Source organism: Zophobas morio, unplaced genomic scaffold (genome assembly GCF_036711695.1).
Source record: "Zophobas morio isolate AGI-343-1 ecotype UQ-CSIRO unplaced genomic scaffold, CSIRO_AGI_Zmor_V1 ptg000023l, whole genome shotgun sequence".
NCBI lineage: Eukaryota > Metazoa > Arthropoda > Insecta > Coleoptera > Tenebrionidae > Zophobas > Zophobas morio.
The window spans coordinates 12108585-12133754 of record NW_026972128.1 but is presented as its reverse complement, the minus strand read 5'-3'; the positions used below and the strand labels follow the sequence as shown (position 1 = coordinate 12133754).

The 25170-nt window shown below is 33.1% G+C and overlaps 1 protein-coding gene across 1 annotated transcript in view; it reads left to right on the top strand.

Annotated features, from left to right (window-relative positions):
* Nucleotides 1-25170, top strand: part of LOC135134514 (hemicentin-2-like) — a 392661-nt gene that overhangs the window by 209181 nt on the left and 158310 nt on the right. The window lies entirely within an intron of this gene.

Below are 25170 nucleotides of genomic sequence, written 5' to 3'. Positions count from 1 at the left end.
GTCCACTTCAATTGTTCCGCAGTGTATCTTTTGCAAGTATTTAGGTACCCAACGATTTTCTGTTTTCCCCTGAGAGACCTAACCCCAGCTTGAGAAACGCTGACTTAAAACAATTGTACAAGGAGAATACACAAAAGCGAAGAGTGCTAACCTTGGAGAATACGAAAATATTCGTGCTGATTATTATACAATAAAGTGGAAAAAAGTGAGTAAAAGTTTAGGTTAAGCCCAGTAGAACCCTAAATTCCCATGCGCACCTTAGGGAGCAAAGTTAGGTGTTTATAAAGGCCAGACCCGTACTTAAGGGAGGCAAATTTAAAATTACAAACACATTAAAGTACTTTCAAAGTCAGTTTCCGTCTAACATTCTGTGGGCCTCCGATATTTATCGGTTTTCCTAAGCAAACTTCCAGCAGCCTTCACTCTCGGCCTCCTGCAGTTCCAATTTCATCCTAAATGCTACTTTCAAAACATCATTAATCTGCTTACCTCATATTTCTCGAACCCCGTCCAGCCCACTTGAGACTTTACATCGAAAATACATTATTTAATTTTGTGGAAAACTCTTCGACGCTTTTAATGAATTATTTCCTAGTGTTTTTGTGTTTTGTGGTTTCCGTGCATTCTCTTGAACGTTCATTAATTATAGGCTGAATACATTTTTAAAGTTAATTTGTTAAATTGGGTTCATGCCGTCTCTTAAATTTAATTAATTTTATTTGCTTTGCTGGCAATTTCATGCTAAATTTATTGTTGGAAGAATACGGATTGGCGAGATTGTCTTCTAGGTTTTTCATTAGGGAATCATTTTAGCACACGTTACAATGGAAATTCGACAATTCGAAGGCGGATTTTTGATGGTATTGCACAATTTCCACCGATTAGAAAATGTATTTATTCTTTCCCGCTCAAATAAATTGCGGAAAAGCTGGGAGCTGTAAAGCGGAATTCTTTTATAGTCTTTAAATACACACAGAACGGAGTAATTGAAAACAAAGTCCACCCACTTTAACACTGGAAATGGACTTTTACCAAGGAACTTTAATCAGTCTACCGTTACAATTTTACTTTGGTTAACTTGCCTTTAATTCACTAAATTACACATAAAGGTATGTATCCTAAAACATTAGGATAGATTAAGGCAATATTTATTTACCTCTTAAAAATGTGTTACAACTCATAATTGACAGAAACGTGGCTTCTCATAACAGTCTACTCGTTCAGAAAATATCGAATTGTAGATATTTATGGAAGCAGCCCCCGGCTGACAAGCGTCTGAGAACTCTTTAATTTTTTATTTGTTTATACTTGTCCAAAAAGATCCCAAAGGACATTAAAACCTAAATAAAATAACTTTGTGTCCAAGCTTAAAAAATTGCTTCTCCTTGCCAGTATTTTTGGTCCAAATACAGTTGTTTAGATTAATGACACATTTTCTGTATCAAGCTAACAAATACAAAGTGAAACATAGTAGGTACTAAGAAATAATGTTAGGGTGTTATTCAATTTACAATACACTGATGACAGGAAATGACATTATACGGAATTTCTATGTTCTCAAATACAGACACAGAACATAATTTTTAGCCAATATTGTGGTTGTCACTAATAAAACGACCTAGACCAAACATACTGCTATAGTTGAGTAGCCCAGGCATCTTTCATTATGTCAGGAAATAAATTATGTGCTCGTAAAACTTTGGGAGATTAGTTACCGTTATCTTTGGCACTAACTTCTTTGTTTGTTATAGTTAATTGAATATGCTAGGAGTGATTCAGGAGTCTTTAGCAAACTCCCGAACGTCTGTTAATGCTTACATCGAGCGCCTATCCAAGATTACTGAAATTATATGTAGGTATTCATTAATAAATAGTGAATTAATAGGCGATATCTATTACTACAACTTTCTTATTCATGTAAGGCTGCAAGTTTTTTATCATTCGATAAATAATCCAAAAATAATGTACATATGTCTCATTTTTTCCTGCATTAAACTATTTTTTCCATCCCGGAAAGTTGCACACTTTTTGAATTCGGTTGTGGCAATAATTTACGACAATAATTGCATAACTCTAAAGAATATTCGAAAGGGCGGTTGCAATAAATTTCCGACTGTAATTGCATATCGTATTTTTATGACCATATTCATACCGATTACCTTCAAAATCAAAACGATAAATTCGTGTCTGACGCCTAACGTGCCTTTACATCACACATTTGAGGGTATCGAGACAGTTCTAAATAGTGCTACAACAATAAACGCGCAAAAAATGCGTACCCCGCCAATAATTTCTAATTGGTTATAAAAACGTTATTAAGAAATTAGTAAGTATGGAGTTAAATACTGCGCTAGCTTATTTAATTTAATACTAAATTAATAGTTTTTATAGAAAAAAATCCATCCTTTAGAAGGGTTTGGTAAACTCGGTGTGAAAGTGATCCGTGGATTGAAATCGAGCCTTTCTCTTTCGGTTTATCGTTGTTACTGAAAAATGGCCTTACTTTTTTTGTTAATACTTTTAGATTCTGGGTTGGTATTCCTTAGGAGTTACCCCCTAACACACAATTAAGGGAAGTTTGACTGCTGTGATCATCATCAAAATTGCTGTAATAACAAAGGAAAATAGTTATTTATGAAACCTAAACTTAAATCATTACTAGACTCCGCGAATGAGATTTTGTTTCATAGTATTCACTCTGATCTCGACGTTAGTAACTCTACAATATGTAGACTTCCTTGAATTCAGCGATATGAAGCAAGCCGTATGTTAAGGATATCCCGACAATGGGACGCCCTAGATCAGCTACTGACAAAGAAACTAAGTTCAGTGTATTATTAATCATAATCGTCTAGGTAAATCCTCAAGTTTCCTCACGTCAAGTAGGATTAGATTGCTCAAACGCGTGTTCGTAGCATTTTTAAATCGGAAAAGTTGAAACCTTGTAAAATTCAGTTTGTCCAGAAATTGTTTGAAGAAGATGATCCAGACCGCAAAGACAGCGGTTTCGTGAAATTTCCATGGAGATGATTAGAGCCAATCCTAATTTTTCAAACAGGATAGTGTGTTTTCGAATGAAGTCCCGTTTTGCCTCAATGGTTTAGTAAATCGGTCCAGAAACAAGTCGCACTGATGAAACTGTATCAGCTATTATAATCTGTTTCCAAACCTCAGCACAAAATATCTTCTCTCAAGTTATTTTCGCTCTACTATTTTGCCAGAAGATTTATAAAAATGGATCAGTTAGTCTGGAAAAACTTTGGCATCGCAGTATAGGAAAGTACGCCAAATTCGTATAGAAATAGAAAATACTGTGGAATATTTTAATCATGGGTTTGGTCACTATCGACTCATTTAATATTTGGAACATTTGTTATTTTTATTCGAAGATACCCATTATTGTAATTGTTCATTAGATTTTTATGAAAATGCATCAAAAAATTAAAAAATATACAAGATAATTCATTTATAATACTTAATTAATAATTAACTTCGGCTAAACCGAAGGTGTGAAAACACTAAAAACGTGATCAATAAATTCTCTATCTTACGAAGTGTGCGGCAAATTTTCAAAAAAATCGCTTTTCAAATAACAAAGGTAACTGACTGTGCGTGGACTTTGGACGCAGCTGTATAATAAACGCTCGTCTGGTAAGCCTTACGAGGAATGTTACCGTAAATGAATGTGTTGTTTCTTAGCATAATTTTATTCAGTTTGCTAGACCTAATCACGGAAACAACAGCTTACTATGGAGGACATTTACTTCAATAGGTCATGAAAATTGTTACGTTAATTGTATCGAAAAAAAATCGTTGGTATAACTACTGCATTTTTTCAATAATACGTGAAAATAAAAAACTAGTTTCGTAAGACATTATTTTAAAGCACAAATCCGAAGACTCCGCACCATTTCTTTTAACTTTTAAATGAAATTTTGAATTTTTAAACTTCTCGTGGTTGGTACGTGGTCAGACTATAACATATGAAGTTTAAATTTTCACAATAATAAATTATTACTACCGTTGAAGACAATCTTACGCTCACCGAAATACGGAAATGCCCAAAGTAGCACCCAGAATTTATTGCCGAATAAATCTCGTTTGCGTACTAAAATATCATTTCGTTCTTTTGAAGAATCTTGAAAACATAAATTGCACCAGTTCTATTACGAAACTCAATTAAGCTATTAGAGCACTCAATTTGGGTGTTTTAATAGCTCAGTTATGAACGCGAACCAGAAAAATTTTAGAGCTGGGTTCTCAGATTAGAAGTAAACTTCACCTTTAATCAATGGTCACTAAAAAATTAATGATCAGTAGACTGGCTAACGATCTTTCAAAAAAATAATAGAATATAAAATAAAATAAATGATCCATGATGAGTTCTGAGTAGAGGTTTTATGTCAATTGTCATTAATATTATATATTTCATCTGTGGTAATTTACCAGTTGGTTAGAAACGACATACTTTATATTTTGTGGTACGGATCTAAAAGTTTAGCATAACTTAATATTTAACCAGTTTACACTATATGTACGAGGATTAAATTAAACTTCACAAAGCGACCATCAAAGCAAAAGCCTGAATTTTTACAAAGATGAAAATATCACGGCGTCGTGATAGCAATGGCGCCGCACTTTGTATTTCGTATACCGTTTGCTGGGTTTAGCTGTGGTCGTGCCATTCAAAAAATGTCATCGTTTTAACTCGGAAAATTTCAGTACACCGCAATGGACGGACCCCTTCTTTAAATCCCCTCGTAAATACGTTTAAATCCGCGTTTGCAAAGTCCAAAACTTGCTCTTTTCTCAACAATTTGCTTTGAATCGTAATTTCCTCATTTTTATCGAGGGAAGAGGCAAAGGGCTGGTCAACAGAGGACGGCGATGCCGCCGGACGAAGCGAAAGGGACGGCTCCACCCGCCGCCGCCCATTGACCCCGACTCTGCGGCGGGATTTTACCGCAGCCCGCTTACAGGGATATCCCCATGATCCCTCCTGTGAAATACCATTGACAACGTGCACCTACTTTGCGGTACTAATTGAATTTCGGCGTTGTTAATACTTAAATTTGGGTCTAGTGATGCGTGTATTCCCATCGAATCGAATAATTGGTCGGTCGATCCGGTCACCTTCGGGGGAGGCAAATCGGATTTCTAACCGCCCCGCAGCAGCTTGTCGTTAAGTTGAAAGAGTGTATTTCAGATCCACAATTACGCATACCCGTGTCAAGTGGCGTCATACTCCAGCTTAATTGCTTCGGGAGTTGGATAATAGGGGGCGGTGTAGCAGCAAGTTCCTATTGAGCTGGGGACTGTAAGAGAAACCAACGGGAGGATTGTGTCACCCAAGGAGCCCGCATCTCTTCTAACGAGCTCGATATCATATTATTTTGATGTTTTAGAGTAAAATTAATTTCGTTACTTCCAGCTCTGTACGCGTTACCAAAGCTTTTCCCCTGTCGGCGGGTTCATGTAGCTGCTTTATCTCTATACCATCAGCACAAGTTTAAATTGATACTATCGTGATGAGTACAATTTAACTTTTAGAACTATGCTGTAATCGCACAGACGTAACATGAAAATTAACGACTAAACTTTACATCAAATACTTACATTTAAAGTTTATCAAGGAAGGTTAAATACAGGGGTGCCCACCACCAGAATTTATCCACTTATGGCTTGCTTGTTTGTTTTATTATTTTATACATTTGTAGATAATACATTATATCACTATATTTTGTTTAACTATGTGTCACTCATATTAATGTATACCTAGGGTTCGGATTGTATGCATATTCTTATTCACAAAAAAGATGTTTTCTGGACATTTCGCTTCTTTTTTTAAACAATGGGCTTAAACAAATGCATATTTTGCATACTTTTCAATCTCATTCCATATTTACTGATTAAGTGCATATTTATCCTAATGTTAGATGAAAATTCTCATTCTGTTTTTTGAAAAGTGCTGGGAAAAGGTAAATAAGGGTATCTAAATTTTTATCATTGCTGTATTTTTGAATTTGTCACATTTATTTTTATTAGTTCCAATTTCAAACAATTGCTTTAATTTATTGATATCTTATTGCTTTCAATTAAACGCCAGAAGTAAAACATGGCATATGAATTAATTTTATTCCTCAGGTAGCCTGTGAAAAGAAGTTTTCGATAACTGAGCATATTGCGACAAGCCGTCATAAGCTGAAGAATTCTATTAATGTGAAATCACAAACTCTGCTCGCAGAATCTTTCTCCACAACCCAGTGATAACAGATCAACAATTCGAATTATGTGAAGCATTCCTCAGTGCCGATATTCCTTTACTTAAAGTGAATAACCCCAAGCTACGATCATTTCTTAAAAAATGTACTATGTCACTTCCCAATGAGAGTACCTTTAGAAAAACCTACGTGGACAAAGTGCTTCAAAAAAAAGCAGGCTACTCGTCAAAATTATAAACGATAATCTAATTGATTTTCATGTCGATGAAAGAACTGATTCAAGTGGACGTTATGTCGCAAATGTGTTAATTTGAACTTTGACCACTGAAAAATGTGCCACTTCATATTTGATAAGCACAAAAGCTTTGTAACTAATTTCGGTTGAAAAACTCATATTAATGTCATCAGATGCTGCCACATACATGTGTAAAGCTTCATCCAACCTAAAAATATTTTTTCCTCGCTTAATCCGTAATACATGCTTAGCTCATGGTACAAATAGTGTGGCTGAGGAAATTAGAAATTTATTTCCAATAGTAAATGATTAAATCAATAATGTTAAAAAAAAATTGTTAAATCACCTTTGAGAGTACACTTTTATCGAAATGCATCGCTAGATGGAAAACATGGTTAAATGCAGTTGTATTTTATACCAAAAACTACAATTCAATTAAGAATTTTGTTAATGTGCTGTCAGATGATGCTATATCTACTAAATAATCCAAAATAATTTTTGCTAAAACAGAACTGCCATCTCAAATGGCATTTATTACAGGTAATTTTTCCATAGTTTCTGATACAATTTTAAAACTTGAATGTAACAATTTACCACTGCTAGATTCTAGTCAGCTAGTAACCCAATGTTCAAGGTAAAATTGTTGAAAAAGTTTTACAGAAATTTAAGTCTGCCGTAGAAAAAAAATGTAGGTTTTAATAGCTTGTCGCTTGTGAGTAAAATTTTGGGAGGAGAATTTGTAAATGTGGATATAGATGCAGATAAAAAACAGAATTTAAAATTTGCTCTAATAACCTCTGTCGATGTTGATAGATCATATTCACTGTTAAAAGATGTGTTATGTGAAAATCGCGAATCATTTCTAATGGTCTATTTTGACATTTAATAAAGATCAATTTTATTGGTTTAATAAAAATTATAGCTAATATACGAATGCTGTGTGAACATTATATTTTGCCTTTTTTTCTTAATATATATAGCCATCTTATAATACATAAGAAGCTTAAAACATACATTTTTGCAAGGAAATATGTATTTTGCAATTATGGGGCAGAGCCCAATTGCAAAATCGATATTTTCTTATACAAATTTTCCATTTTAAACATGTTTTAAGTTTCATGTTATGAAAAAACGTCCAGATATATTAAAACAAAAAGACAAAATATAAACCCACCCACCCGCCCATCTCAATTGTGATGAATGTTGTTATTCGCCGTGAACCTAGCGGGCGGAGCTTAACTGCGACATACTTATTTCTTTACGAGAAATTAAAAATATGTTTTTGAGTATCGTGTGATTCAAAGAATACTAAGTATATTAGGAAAAAAAAATCCAAATATAAATTACGCCCACTCACCCCGTTTGAATTGTGATGTTCTTTTTTATTCTTAGAAACTTAAAACGTTTAAAATGGTAAATTTTTGTAAGGAAATTTGGATTTTGCAATTAGGCTCCGCCCAACACGTTCCGGCGCAGCTTATATTTTGCCTTTTTTTTTCTTAATACACATAGCCATCTTTTCACAACAAGAAACTTAATACATGGTTAAAATGGTACATTTTTGCAAGGAAAAATGGATTTTGCAATTATGGGGCAGAGCCCAATCGCAAAATCGAAATTTCCTCATACAAATTTTCCATTTCAGACATGTTTTAAGTTTCTGGTTGTGAAAAGAAGTCTAAACATATTAATATAAAACGGCAAAATGAAAGCTCGCCCACCCGCCCTGTCTCAATTGTGCTGATTTTTTAACTGCAAAATACTTATTTCTTCACAAGAAATTAAAAACATGCTTTGAGTATCATGTTGTTCAAAAAATACTATATATATTAAGAAAAAAAGGGAAAGTATAAACCCCGCCCACCCACCCCATCTCCATTGTAATGATTTTTGGTATTCTTAGAAACTTAAAACACGTTTAAAATGGTAAATTTTTATAAGGAAATATGGATTTGGAATTAGGCTCCGCCCCTAGGTCTGACAACGAATGAAAACTTTGTTAGTATTTAGATCAAGGCAGGTATGGGTGGGGCTTAATCTTTGGCTTTAATTTTTTCTTAATATATATATAGTATTCTTTGAATAACACGATATCCAAAAACATGTCTTACATGGTAATTTCTTCTAGAGAAATAATAAAGATTTTGAAATTTAATGCTGTCCCTTTGGCTCTCGACGATTAAAAAAAAAGTCATCACAATTGAAATAGGGTGGGTGGGCGGGTCTACTATTTTGTCTTTTGTCTTAATGTGTCATTTTTTACGACAAGAAACTTAAAACATGTCTCAAATGATAAATTCTTGTACACAAATATGGATCTAGCAATTAAGCCCCGCCTCTCGATCTGACAATAAATGAAAAATTCAATCAAAATTGAGAATTCGGGGCGGGTATGGGTGGGGCCTAATTTTTGGCTTAATTTTTTTCTTAATATACATACTTACATAGTATTCTTTGAACAACACGATACTCAAAAACATGTTTATAATTTTTCGTAGAGAAATAAGGATTTTGCAGTTAGGCTCACGATGAATAAAAAAATCATCACAACTGACATAGGATGGGTGGGCGGGGCTACATTTTGCCGCTTTTTCTTAATATGTGTAGACTTATTTCGACAACAAGAAACTTAAAACATGTCTAAAAGAGTAAATTTTTTATGAATTTTCTGTAAAAAAAAAATTAAATTGTATGACACATGTATATATATAATTTAAATAAATCTCGGTTTTTCGGCGTTTCAGTTTTTCAATTTTTGGATGTTCCGGTTTTTCGATTTTCGGGTTTTTGATTTTTCAGTTTTCCAATTTTGGAATTTTTCGATTTTCCAATTTTCCAACCTCTCGAATTTTCCATTTATCGATTTTTCGATGTTTCAGTTTTTCAATTTTTCCGTGTTTTGATTTCACGGTTTTTCAATTTTTCGGCTTTCTAAGTTTTAGATTCTCCGATTTTCTAGTTTTTCAACGTTTCGATTTTTCAATTTTTAGATTTCCCAATTTTTTGAGATGTCAGTTTGTAATTTTTTAATTTCTCGATGTTTCAGTTTTTTCATTTTTCAATTTTTTAAATTTCCGATTGTCATATTTAGTTTCGATTTTTCATTATTTCAAATAAAGTGTTTGCATATGTATATTTTACATATTTACTTAGCTGCATATTTTTAATAAAGTGGTGCATATTTTGACGAAAATGTGTGCGTATTATGCGCATATTTCTTCGATATTTTTATACATACAATCCGAGCCTTATAAATCATGTATGACAAAGTTCAAAACTAAAGAATTATAATACTACAAAACTGAACACAGCCTAGCATTTGTGTATGTAACTAATGTATTCTTTTTCGGAAACAACATCCTCCCATAGTATGGTCCCTCTTTAAAACATAAAGTTTCCAGATTTTCTGCAATATATAAACTCTGGAGAAGCAAATATTTATCAAGGCAGAAAAATGATTTTTAATTTATTTTTCATTTAACCGTTGAAATTAAGGGCAGAATTAAAAAAAAAGCTAGGAGTCAGATATAAAAATCTCAACTTTTATGAATATTATTTTGCTCATACATTTTAAAAAGAGAGTTTCATTCCCCTGGATAAAAAATTTATGTAGGTGGAATGAAAAAGTATATCTGGACAATTCCATGTAAAATAATTTATTGCACCGTGACAGGTAAAAATTAAAATTGACAGCCTCTGATACAGTTGTGTTCAATTATTTCAGTTACAACCTTTTTATGTCAAATACGTTTTGTAGAACAAATCAAATCATATCCAAAATAAAACTGGCATAAAAAGTTTAAATAATATATAAATATACTTTCCTTACCAATCACAATCGAAATCTAACCAAAACCTTGTCAAAGACACCTTTACAATAGAAAAGCAAACCAAGTGAAGCTTAAATTAATTTTAGTGTCTTTAATATAACAACAATCAAAACATTACTGCGTCTTAAAATTTAAGTTTCCCAGAAAATTTGTGTATTCAAAGCTTTCATTACTACCGCAGCGTAAATAGCAAACCCTTCAAACACCTGTGTAAAATAAATGTTGTTTTATTCTTTACTTTAGTGTCGATCGTTTGATTTTAATTATTTATTCTAATTAATGAACAGGACAATTAACCATTTTCATTATTCGTAGACTAACTTTTTCTTGGTCTGCCGCCTAATGTGAATTTGATGATCAAGAAACGTTTTCTATTTGACAAAAATAGAACAAATGATACGCGTATAACATAAACGAAATCAAACCAAATACACGTCCATCTGACGAACGGCTACTTTTATGTTTTATTGAAGTTTCCTAATGCTTAGAGTATGGAAAAATAGATCTCCTGTTTCCATCTGTCCGTCTATCATCTGTCTGTCGTCTGTGTCAATTTTTATTGGACAGATAATCTTGGACAATACGGAACCGATTGCTGTGAAATTTAACAAATGTTTCAGAAAAATCGGGTAGATAGTAAAGCGCTAATCAACAATTTTAAATTTTATAAATAACATACTTCCGTACTTGTGGTTTCGGTAAAAAAGCATAATTCAATAACAACATTTTATAGGAATATAAGAGAGACGTTAACTAACTGCTTATTAGCTCAGTTGATTAGAGCACCGCCATGCTCCCACCACCTACCAACCCTGAGTTGTTTATGACAGAGTTCCAGCCAGGAGTACTCTGGACGAGAGGTATAGTGTTCCAACGAAAATAGTGGTTTTATGATTTTGATTTTTCATGTTTAGAAGAAGCGTGTCAAGTGCACACACCAAAGAGTAACCACATATTTATGTTTGGGATAGTGCCACAAATTTGCATCTAATAAACTCCATTATTCGTTAACAAGGTGGTAGAGGAGTCAAAATTGACCCACCAATATTTTCGTTGGTGTGCTATATTCGGGAAATTAAAGAATAAGCGTGGCTCATAATAATCTTAATATGTATAAGTGAATATAGTTTCCTTTAAAACATTGTTCTTCCATACGGGCTACGAATTGTCTTTCGAACCGGATGTAGTGCTTCAACTAGTTAAAGTTTGTCTAGAATTATAAGAATTTTATGGACTCCCAAAGTGAATTCAATTTTACAGCCCTGTTGTCAGTTTTATTGTTTAGCTGAAGAGCGGGGCGAACTCAGGTGCAGAAAAGATCGGCTTACCCCTGACAGGCTCATTACCTGTACAATAGAATTGACGCCTGAGCTGTGAAACAAATTAACGTTGGGAGTCCATAAAATTCTTATAATTCTGGGCAAACTTTAAAATAACTTCATTTCTCTGTGTCCGTACTACAACAGATATATAGATCCATTATACATTTAAGTCAATCTTCTATAACCCCTAGATTAGCTTAGTATTTTCTCAAGACCATAAAAAGATCTTTTAGCGTTTCACAGTCTACACGAGAATCTTAAACAGACCTGAAATTCCAAACGGTGCGGTGTAATAAAATCGCCAAAAGGTAGATTAGACAAACAGGTAGAGATACAGAAACTAGAAATCTACATTTCCTTGTTCTATGAGCTGTGACACGTGAAAAAAATATGAAATGTTTGCTTTAATACGTGCATTACTGATTTGTTTTTTTTTTTTGTATATTTTGAGTAATCGCGGTATTATATGAAATAGAGAATATTTGGTCTGTGATGAATGTCGCTGAAGTTTATTCTGTGTTCCAAAAATTAACCGAATATGACAAAATTATTACATTATTGCATCAAAAAACAGTAGTTTCTCTCTATAAAAATTTCATTGTTTCCTTTAAGAAGATGAAATCAGTATGTCACTAGCCGAACAAGTATTTAAAGACAAAAACATGTAGAGGATGGAATGGCACTTACCATTACACGGTTGAGGAAATACTTTGATCAATAATTACGTAACAGTCAAGGTAGGTAGTAATGCCTGATATTCGATGATTAATGCTCGGTTGTGATCAGAATAGGATTTTTAACCTAGTCGCATACAAAGCATTTTTGGTGAATTTAAATTGAACGTAATTCGGAGATAAAATAAATGTTTTAGGTTAAAAAATAGATCTAAATCTGAAACCATTTTTTATGTATATCTGGGCTAGCCTGGAAACTGTTCATCTCCACCACGTTTTATACAACGCAGAAAGAGGTGAAATTCAAAATTCAAAACCTGTAACAGCATTGCGGATCACACATCAATTTTTGGATGACGGTATTTGTCATAAATAAATTTAAAATTAATAAAGGCACTTGTAGTCGGTACTCATTGCAACTCCAGTTTGACATTACGACAACAACAATTTCTTTGGCAACTAAATAAATATTCTCGTGTAACTTACATACGGATTAATTTTTCGTGAAATGTAATATAATAACTCTTAAATAAAATTATAACCGTACTTTTATCAGCTCCCATTAAGGAAAATCTTTAAGATGCTCTGTTTTTTCATCTAACGGAAGTTGCTACAAACAACGACCGTTATTTTGTGCTTATTTTACAAGAGCTCTAAATAATAAAAAGACCACAACAGCAGTAATTTTTCTTTAAATTAAAACATAAAAAGAAAATGTGCGTGACTTTATGGAAATGAAAGGTTGTAAGAAATCATCTTCCTCAAAAGGGAAAAAAGGTATAACAGAATTTCCTAACGTGGCTATTTGTACATCCCATCTTTTTACTTCAAAGAATCTTGATATTAAATATGTACATTTCAGATATTTTTTCAGTTCCCTACCCAACCTCAAAAATTGAATTTTAAACTGTTTATATAAATTTATTAAGCTATTTATTTTTTCCTTAATGTAGGTTGAAAAAGTGGTAATATTTAATGTCATATATCATCGTTATCTGTTTTTTCGCACGTACGGCGTATACAGCACACCACACTGAGTGCACGAAATAATTAGTTTTCGGCTCGGTGATTTCTCTTTATTATAGGCAAAAACATGTTGGTCTTTTTAGAGTAGCGAAAATTATGTGGCTTAATTTTCAGTCTTTGCATGCATGAATATATGTTTATGAATAGATTGGAAAAACGTTATTTCACACATACGACACTGAAAATTATTTATACAACCAGCAGTGCGTTTATAATTGGCAAAAACATGTGGTCTTTTAGTACAGCGAGAATTATTCGGTTTAATTTTCAGGTTTTGTTTATTTAAGAACGATATTTTACACATAGAGCACTGAAAATTATTTATACCAGCAATGATAAGTAAAAATAAATAATGAATAAGGAATCACTTGAACATTTAGATATTTTTAGAGTAGTATAATGCACATGTAAATATAGTAATTTTTAATTAAATTTTTAGTTTTTTAAGTAGTTACTTTATTTTCGCAGAGTTGGCTACAAAGAATAATCCGAGAGCGTAATTGTGACTACTAATAATGTACTAATAATGACTAAATTCGTGTGTTCGTTGTGTTGTACAGTTTGTGAAATACGAATCTATACATTTTCCAATTTAGATAAAAACCCCTTGTTGAAATTTTACATGATTGCAATGGCTTACTTAATTCAAGCTGAAGTTTATTATTCTTGATATGAATGACTTAATTATTATTCCATCCATTCCATATGTTCTATGAATAGGAAGAAAGAGACGTGCATATCAAATTTGGTAAAACCCGCTATCGTAATAAATGACTTCGACTACCCGATATGAACTGAATGAAACGTTTTGCATATTTATTTTGCTTATCAAATGAGGAAAACGAGACTCCATACAATGATTTTGATTTTTACTCTCAATATTCAGAAAAAAATGTCATCGCTCGTGGACGGAATATTGATTATATTCTTCAGTCAATTTTTAACCAATTGTAATGCAAAATCTCTACCCACTTTTGTGGTATTAATAAATGAGAAGCTGACGAATTATCGATTTGATGTCATCAGCGATTTAATTTAACGACCCACCCAGAAAAAATTTCTGCCGTTATTGTGAGATCGTATCTATCGAGTGATTACATTATTAATAATTGAGCAGTACGTACGCAGTAAACGACTAGCTGTACACTCTATCCTCGGTGGATAAAACAAACACCAAAATTGCATGTGGTAAAACCAAAGTAATACTGTGGAAAATTATCGACTCTTATATTGTATGTTATTATTATTGAAGTCTATTACGGTAACGTCGCTTTTTACTATACCATACTCAGATAGCTTTTCAACAAGCACTTTCTTTCTAAAATTTGATTTTGCGAAATTTTATTTATGATAACCTATGTGCATTAAAAAATATAAATAAAAACAGTAACAGTGTAAGAAACAAAAAAGCTCATGAGCGAATCGATCCTGCGCCGCTCACTGTAACCAGTGAGTTATCGAATATCCTTGTAAGAGCTTCCTTTATATTGGTATAAAAGATTGCTTGACAATCTCTATTTTTGAGAAAACACCTCAAGGTGGATTCATAAACCACAAATACAGGAGTTTGTTAATATTATAAAATTGAAATCCCACTTACTAAATATACCACAATCAATGCGCAATTTTGAGTTTTATGTTTAACAACCCCTGCTCCTTATGACTGCATCTTGTTATTACTTTTGGGCACAAATCAAATTTAGACTAATCAAAATTACAACGCAATACAGCTTTGAAATTGAAAAGTCTGCGTTTCCGTTACACTTCATAATCAAGGGTTTGTTTCAGAAGCTAATAACTTATTAAGAAGACTGAAGTACTTTATGGTTCACATTACAGTGAGTAAATTGACTTACTTTGTATTAATAGTGGTGTAACGAGTTTCAGGGCCCTCGTGATATAATTAACCTGTTCATTTATGTATTTCAGCTCAGTTTAAGATATATTTACAAAAGTGTTGAAAATTTAACGCTTTGAACGAAATTTTTCAATTTATAGTCAAAAAATCCTGGTGTTAAATAACTTTGATTGACGATTGTTTATGTTACCAATATCAATTAGTATGCAATCTATTCTAATACCAAAAACACAACGGTTCTAATCTGCAGTTTTTTATTGTGCGTTAAACACACTGAAGTAAAAATATTGACACGCTCTCGGTTCTAAATTCCTCTCCCAAATGGCTAATCTCAGAATGTTATCACCGCTCTATTCTGACAATGTATTGCAATACAAATCACTGGAGAGCAACTGCTCGTTAAGTTGAAGCTTATGTTTGTATCACCATCCATACTTGAACATTTATCATGTCATCGATGTAATCAAACCCATTAGTCATTTTACCGACATTAAGACACAACACAGCCTCCTAATTGTTTTGTTAGTTGTATATTAGGTATATTTAATAATGTCCATACCATCAAAATTCTAACTAATGTATTCAGCCTAACCCACATAAACTAATTTTCTCATGTATATTAACTGAAGTCATAAATGTACGAAGGGCTTATAACATTCCTACAGTCATATCACTAACGGTATCGTCTCCGAAATTGAGCCCCAAGGACTACGTTAGGCACCAAGTTACCAAACTTAATTTCATCTTGAATGCGCCTTAATTACGATATTTTGTATAAACTTTAGTAGTGAACATCAAGGATTAGTGTGTAACTGTTGGATTCGAGTTCTCCGGACAATAAAAGCTTTCAGTTGTTTTAATAATGCAACTAATTATTGCAGCGCCGAATAAAAATAATAACAACGGTGTTATTAAAATACAATAGATCTTTCTAGTAAACATAAGCGAATAAAGATTTTATCTACGAATGTAAAATTTAGCACACAAGGCGTTTAATCAAACTACTAACCGACTAGCTTCCGCAGGTAGATAAAATCGCTTTATTCATGTATGCTATACAAATTTTTTAACAACTACTATTACAGTCCTTTTAAATTACACACTTTATAACAATTTATTAATTTAGCTGACCATTTATTTTGTTTATCCAATTAGTAAATGTCGATTTAACATAAAACATTTTTCAGTTCTACTGAAAATTTTTCCAACAGCATGAAAGAAACGTAATGGACAAGTTATTGCTTCCTTTAATAACTACAATTTTTAGTAAATTAACTAAAAAAGATTTACAAGAAAAGCTAAATTTTCGAAGGAAATATACCTCTCAAAAAACTAAATTGGAGAAAATAGTTTTTATCATGTTGCCACTGAAAAACAGTAATTTTGAAAATTGTTTAAGATTATTTAAATCAGTTTAATAGTTGTATTTAACTTTCTTTGAGAATCTAGAAATATATTCAATAAAAACGAGGATAGTCTGGTCCATGCAGATGCCAGTCTTCTAGCCTACTCTTCCTTCTTCGCTCTATATCTATATCTCTGTGTATTAGGAACGGTAAATAATCATCAGATAAGTAAAAGCCAAAGTGTAAATAGCAGGATAACACGATAGTTATCGAAATACGTCAACATATGACAAATGTTTCAGGTGTTTGCATATTAAAATTTACGAAGAATATATTAACTAATATCTGCAGTTCCAAAACTACAAATATAATCGTTCAGTAAAAAATACCACCGCATAAAAAACAATCAACCAAACGCACGAAAACACTGCTGAATCCATTAGTCATCAATGTCACCATATTATCTATTCCTTTGCATGCCACAATGTTCGATTTGAAAACTAGTGTTATCTGCATTAGGCCATTTTTTCTTTTTTTCTGTTGAGAACGCAATAATCTCTATCCGACACGTCGATTAAATAAAATAAACGATGTCCCACAAAAACGAAATGAAAAAATGTAGTAGAGCGTGCGCCACGTCAGTGTTTATAACATCGTAAAATGCAAATGGCCAGTCACGTGACGTTCTTTTCGGGGTTACGAGACCCATATGGGATGTGTGTTTGCCTGACCCGGCAGGGTCTCTAATAAAGGATTTTGTCATAAGATAGTTTGCAAGATCGGCCGCTGGACGTGATAATCTGGAAGGTTAGAGGTCGTCTAGTTTGGATGAGACGAAGGGATGGCCGTAGGCCCGCATCCACCCTGGATGACGCGCGCAGAAAACCGGAACCAAATTGCCTATTAGAGCTCGCTTCATTTCGCTTCAGTCATTTTGAAAAACTTTCATTTTAGATCGTGATCTTTTATGTTTGTTTCAATTTTGGCGTCAGCCATATTACACTTACATGGAGACTAGACGTTATTTTAAAGAGATGAGGCGAATCAAATAGAAGTGATATTTAGCTGAAACTGATGTGATGGAAATTTTCAAATATGTACTTACGTATATTGTGTTATATGATATTTATACCGATCGTTCTTGACAAATTTAGGTCATGCTGTAAATGACAGTGCAACGAAGCTTTCTTAATTAACAGATAAACATAATTTGCTTTATTAACAGAAATCAACATATTTATTCAAAACAAATAGCAATAATAGATCCTGTTTTTGTTACCTTTAATAATTCATGTTTGAAATGTTTGTTAGTTTAGGTACTATTTATTGCATTATTATTTCGACAATAGATAGACCATAAACTCCACTATTCTCTATCAGCAGGCAAACATTCTTTTTATTGCTTTTCCTTACTTATATGCCTTGATTTAAAAATTTCCACCAAAAATATACCCATAGTCAAAAACTATAAACTTCAAAAAACGCTTACATGTCGAGAAACAAAAATTACTTTAAATATGTAGTTTAAAAAATGTCTCTCTCTCATCTTGTGAATTCTGAGTAACAGACCAATTTTTTCACAACACCTTACGTTTTGCAATTCATAAATATAGATGATAACAAAAACACATTTTTTTTCTTCGACAAAACACCTATGAGCCGTCGAGAGCTTTCTAGTATGCGCGACAATGATGGGTCATCATCGCTGACGGCGGTTGGCCGGCGTTCGCATAAAGACAAGTCTGGAGTGGATTACCGGAAGTCTTGATTGCGGGGTCTAGAAAAACCCCGACACGGCGTTCGCGATCCATTCAGAGGAACGTATGGGTTTAAATAGAGGCCACCATCGGTAACAAGGATTATTCAGTCAACAAGTGAAATTCGGACAATGGGAGAAGCAGAGTCTAGTCAAATCCATTCCAGTCGAATCGGATTTATTCTGTACATAATCGCTGTATAGTTAGTCGTGTAAATTTCAGTTGCTGAGAAATAAATTGTTGAGTTTACCCAGGCCGATTTTTTATCACCGTTCAACGTGATTATAAAATAAACAGAATTTTACAAAATCAAATTTTATAATTCTTTGAAGAAGCTAGTTTGTCGAACTGTACTTCAGGAGCGAGGAAAGTTCTGTCTAAATTATATTAGACCATTTTCTTCTTCTTAAAATAGAAGCATTTACTAAATTTAATTCACCGTACGACCTAGTGAACTACCAAGTTATCAAAGGAATTTGTTACGTAGTGTCTAGGTGAAATTGATTATTATTTTCAAAACAACCTATTATGCCCAAAATTAAAAATAACAATGGCCTACTAATCCACAAAGAAAACATCATTTTACACGTTTCAAGTGATATTTTTTGTTTCCAAAATTTCATGACGACGTCATCACTCATCAATTTACTGGAACAGATGAATAAAAAGAGTTTTGTTCATAATTTGTAGTCACTAGAAGTCAGTTAGTTAAAACTATACATTATATGCTTTCTTAGATCGAACGACTGACTATTTTCAACTTTTCTCGACGTTTCATGACTCCTAGGGTACGAAAAAAGTGGTACCCCATTTCCATCTGTTTGTCGTCTCTTTAAGGTCGATTTTTATTGAACAGAGATAATCTCCGAAACTACTGGTCCGATTGTCATTAAATTTTATTTATATATATACTTTAGGAATATCATACAAATGACATATACTAACCAAAATTTGTCTAGTCATTCGCAACAATTTGATGGCGTTCGCACAAAATGTTTTTTAGTAAAAGCCATTAAATTCTTTTATTGTTCTTTAGATACATAGTATTAACCTCCGTAAGCATAGCGATGTTCCAGCAATAGTGTGCCCTCTTCGCAGATGAGAGTTCCCGAAAATTCGAGAATACAGTACTGTTATTATTAGTATGACACTAGACCTATTCAAATTGTCATTTTTAAAACGTTGATGGCATCATAAGAAAGTCTTGTTATGGAAAATTCACTTGAAACATACGCATAACATGTCTCTTTATCTGTAATTTAACAGTCCACACATAGCTTTATTTGAACATATAGAGGTTATCACAAAAAAGAAAATTCGCAAAATTAAATTTTATATTTTTTCAAAGTTGCATTTGTTCAACTGTGCAGGAGCGAGGGAAGTTCTGACCAAATAACTTTAGACCAATTTTTGATAATAACTTCCATGTGTTAAGATAAGTATGTCACTAGTAATGAAGCCGTTATGCCGGATATTATTGTAAAAATGAAATTTTATTAATAAACTTTTTGATGACGTTATTTACTCGTATGTATGTAACACGAATAACTACAATATTGTTTCCCTACAGTTTCAGAAAAATTAGATAAATTGTGTTTTATTCTTTCAATAAAGGAATTGCTTCATTCATAAGACTAAGACATTTAGCTTGTTTAAATAATTTCAAAAAATAAGAATATACAGGATGTTTGCTAAATATGCAGCAAAATTTTAAGGGGTTATTCCTTGGGGTATTCCAAGATTTTTTGTCCTTGGTTGATTTTCAGAAAGAAGCTTTGTTTCGAAGGTGCACGGGATAAAAGTTTTTCGACAAAAAACAATACTTTATTAATTCATGTTACATGTAAATCAGTTCCCAATCTTCTTCTCATCGACTACTAAACTTTTTCAGAAATACCAGGTTTGTTTTTTATTATTGCATTACACCCCTCAATTATCCGATTTCTCAATTTCGACTGAAGTACAGTAATTTTCTCAAATGGCCCCATAAATAAAAATCCACCTCACCGGTTTTTCTGTTTTACTTTACTTTTATCGCCCCGTATCTTCGAAACAGTGTTTTTCCGAAAATTATTCAGAGACGAAAAATCAAGATCATATTTAACAGAATAATCTCTTGAATTTTTTCCGCCACACCCTGTATAATGAAAACACTAGCGTAATATCCCAGAGCATTTTTTTTTAATAAATGTTTATTTAATAATTTTTTCAGATGACGCTATGAAACTTCTGGGATGATAATAATGAGGTCAGTTCTATAATCACTAGATCAAATTTTGTGCGTGGCTTCTAGGACAAAAAAATTAACATTTCATTTTACAAATTTTATTTTTTAAGGCATTCTTAAACAATACAACAGTTATAATGTAAATTTCAAGCTAGCGAAATTGACTGAACAGCGAAATTTTGGTTACCATTTCCGTACCTACAACTATCGTCAAAATACAAAAATTTCACAGTAATGCGTTTAGGAGTTTCGAAGTTTCTCTAGTAAAATCGTCAAGAGACAGACAACAGAGAAATGCAAATGGTAGACCGTCATTTTCGTATTCTATGAACTGCAAAAAATAGTTTTCGTTCAGGAAATAAAAATAGTAAAGTGTATCATCAAATTCCACATATATTTTTCTCTGATTAAATTCCAATTACAAACTTACTTCGAATTTAGATCACTGAAAAATTGCCGCTAATACTAAACAAAGAGTTTATTGAGAGTTATCTTATTAAGAAAAAGAGTTTATTATATTTCACCTTTCAAGACTTCAAACTACAATTTTATTCAGGGAATCCCACTTTGTTCGTCTTACTTATCAAACAGCCAGGCCAAAAAAGGACAACGAAATAGTGTATTATATACTACGGAATGTAAGTGTCACTTTTGTGGTCGAGAAATGAAATTTGGGAAATTGAGGGCCACAAGGCCCGAGATTTTCTAAAGATTTCGAGACCACAAAAGACCCTAACATTCCACGATGCATACAGTATTTTTCGCCATACCTGAAGCAGCTAATTTTAAAAAATATTTGACAAATCCTTCAAGAATAATTGCGCGATTGGACCGTCAGGTAAAGCAAGTAAGCTTTTTTTTGTTACTATGGAATTGAAATTAAAACCAACAGAAATTTTAAAACTTCTAAACCCATATTGTGCGCTGTATTTTTTGAAGTACCATCATTGACAATAGATGTGGAAGGAGCTGCGAATCTTGCTTGTGCTTCAGTTATTCCAGACAAATCAAAAAAGCGGTATGAAACAGCTTACAAAATATTCAAGGAATGGTGTAATTCGAAAGAATAAGGGGACATTTCCAGTACCCAAACGATTCTTCTGGCGTATTTCCTCAATTTAACAAATATATCAGTCCGCAGCAAGTCTATGGTGCGAATATTCCATGCTACGATCAAATATTTGTTTAAATGAAAATATAGATATTTCTAAATATCCAAAATTAAGAGCATTCCTAAAAAGTAAAAATACAGGATATCGTCCAAAGAATAGTGTTTTAGGAGGCAGAAATTGTGGCATTCTTGACCACGGCCGTATATAACAGGTCTGCGAAGTCCGAGTTTAAAATGGTCTTTTTTCGAGAGATCCCAGGAGGCCACGGGAACTTAAAGTTTCTAGCGCCCTCTGCTGGATACTATGATGAAACTGTTCACAATAATCACTAATTTGTCTATTAACTACGGCCTGCTCATTCAACCTGAATTTCATTGTTTTTTCATTCTGAGAAAACTCAAAATTTCACTACTTTTTCGTTAATTGTCAATTAATTGTTAATTATAAAGACTGGCCGCAGGTATCAACACTTATTTTGCCTAAATCTGCTTCCATTTGTTATAGCTTTTGGTATTTTTATCATTGTATTGGATCAGACGTTAGATTTTCAAATTTAACATTTTAATTTCCTTCTTGTACTGTTCTATTTCGTCTGAGAAAACGTTCATAGATAAAAATGTGAAAAAGGGTAAGAATTCCATTACCTGAAAGACTGGCAGATTTTCAAATGAGGGATTTGAGGATGGTCGAGGATTTGATAATGTGGGAATTTCATTCTGAAGAACACAAATTAGACAATTCTGGTAATAGAGTACTATAAGTAGGTAGAACTTACAGGAAAATGATTTTGATTAATTACGATATCATTGTTAAGAATTGGGAATAGCATCACGTTTCAGCAATTTTCTTCCTTATTCAGACGTTTTAAAACATGACGTCGGGAAATGTAAACCACAAACAACCGTTTTGTCCGATAATCTTGGGCACTGATCTATGATTTTTCGTATTCAGAAGTGTATTTTTTAATAAAATATTTCAAACTGTATGGAAATAAAAATAGGTACTTGATCAAAATACTTATTAAAGATTTACCGGTATTAGGGTATATTTTTCCTAACCATACTTGTCTTAACTTAAAATTAGAGGGAAACTCATGAAAGGATGTTGAAGGATCTGTGGAGAAACACGACGGAACACAACAAAACGAATAAGGCATTTTAAAATGCGAAACACAACATAAAGCACTAATAGACGTAAACAAATACGAAACGAAACGGCGCTTGTAAATCTCGAGTCTAATAATTAGCCACAAATAAACTAAAACAGACTAGAAACCAGAGACACGGTTGAGGAATGACAAATACTGCGTAAAAATTTTTGAAAATTATAGCAGTAGGCATGTGTTATTAACGGGTAAGTGGCGCTATACGGAGTATACGAATACTAGACAATTGAGCAGAACTTAACCATAACTTAAATAGTACATTTAACTACCACATGGTGGTGGTCATCTTAAGCTCCCACAATCTATTACGATACCAGTTTTTAAGCGCCCATTTTAGGAAAATTTATAAGTGGATTTGAAACACCTTACTTATACCACGGTGTCTTGACTGAAGCATCTGACCGTACTTTCCTGATGAAAAAAGTAGGTAATTAGAAACAACACACTTTTTCTCGTATAATAATTTCTTTATTTTTGAAGGCGATAGCAGTAATGGGAAAAGCGGTGCTGCAAAGATGAATTGTGCAAAATGACGATAGATAATGTTATAGGCAAGATAAACTTCTTTTTTGTGAAAATAACGGATTCAAAAAACCGTTTTCCACGAAGCTTTACAACGTCAATGAAAATATCAGTTGTGTAGATTTATTGAGACAATAAATTAATCTTCGACCAAAAAACTGTGCAGTTACAAGATTCTGTCTGCGATATCAAAATGGAAAATGCATAAATCAACCTGTTGGTAAGAACATTTTTGCAAGAATTCCTTCGAAGATATCAAAATTTTTGAAACTGGAAAATGCAAATAAATATACAGGACACTCATTTCGTAGAACCTCAGCTACTCTTCTGCCTGATACTAGAGCGAACGTTCTTGAGCTAAAAGACACGGAGGCTGACAGTCCTCATCAAATCAAGGATCCGAATGATAAAACGTAAAATTTCAAACGTAAAATTTAAAAAATTTAATTTCTAGGTGTTCATACCTTATTCACTTACCGTCCATTAATTACTGCCCTGATGTAACCATAGAAATGACGCATTATTTATAAACCCGACACTGTTTTTAAATTTCGTTTTAAAAAGGCAACTTAAGTATATGACAGGTATGGCGAAAAAACTTTTTCTCGGTGGCTAAATCAGTGAAAAACTTCCGTCACTACCAAAAAGAACGTTTACTAAACACTCAGTGACGTGCTGTGCAATGCAAAGTAGTTGGCCCAACTTGAATTCGTAACCTTAAAACTTTAAATTTTAAATTTGGTTCACCGAATCCCACTTTGTTGCTCTCATAGAGAATCCAGACCAAACGAGGGCGACGAAAAACCTTTCGATGTTTCGTGGGGACTGAACTGCATTCATTGCAGCGTTCTATCTTCAGTGGAAGTGCAAGCAAATAAAATAAGACAAAGCGAAAATCCATTGCAACATTAACAAAGTTTAGAAAAACTTTACGTAATTAATTTTATGTTAATCTTATAAGATAATATAACTACGATAGATACACAGCGGGGTTATTTTGTAAGTAATGAAAGCAAGTCTGATACTGAAATTAAAACCTTTCCATGCCACCTACACTGCCAAATGTCAAGACTAATGAGAAATAAACAATTTCGGAATAGGATCCCGCTGTTTTAAAATCAACGCCTAAACGTGTCAACAATAAATCAAGTTTTAGCAACACGGACAGCAACTACCTTACATTTTCATTAGTAGTGTTCAGGTTGGGTGTAACTCGGTTCAGCGTATTACATTTGTAGTAGATTTAAGAGGTATCACATGACAACAGCATTTATACCATGTGGATTATTATCATAAAAAAAATAGTTAAATAAGCCATCGAATAAGTTGTTTGTCGTTATAGTTGTGTACAACCTCTTCTTTGTTGTATATTTCTGCTTTCATCTCGCATTTCAGGACGTAAAATAACTTTATTTCAGTAAGCTCAGTGAATTAAGTGATCCTTTCCGTTTTTAGGTTGTTACATGCGGTTTAATTTTGAAAATTGTGCCATTTTGGTTTTGAATAGGCACTTAGCGGACAAGCTCGCTTCCTCGCAGTCTACAGCCGTATCGTTAAAAAATCCTAGAAGTACGTAACAACAAAGAAGATGTTGGCAATTACGTGCCATCCTAAACTTTCTTCATACTCATTTAAAAAGAACGTTATTATAACGGGGGTCTCTACACGCATTATCGTCCATGATCACCAGGAGTTGTATGTGTGTTGGTGTTATTAACCCCTAGAAGAATATGACGGAGTCGGGTTTATTTTTATATTATGAAATTTTAGGGTCGCTTTATGACTTTCATTCCGAAATCCTAAATAGATAACAGCAAGACGTGACAGCGCCTCCATCGCACATTACAAAAAATTATTTTGACATTTTACTTCTTT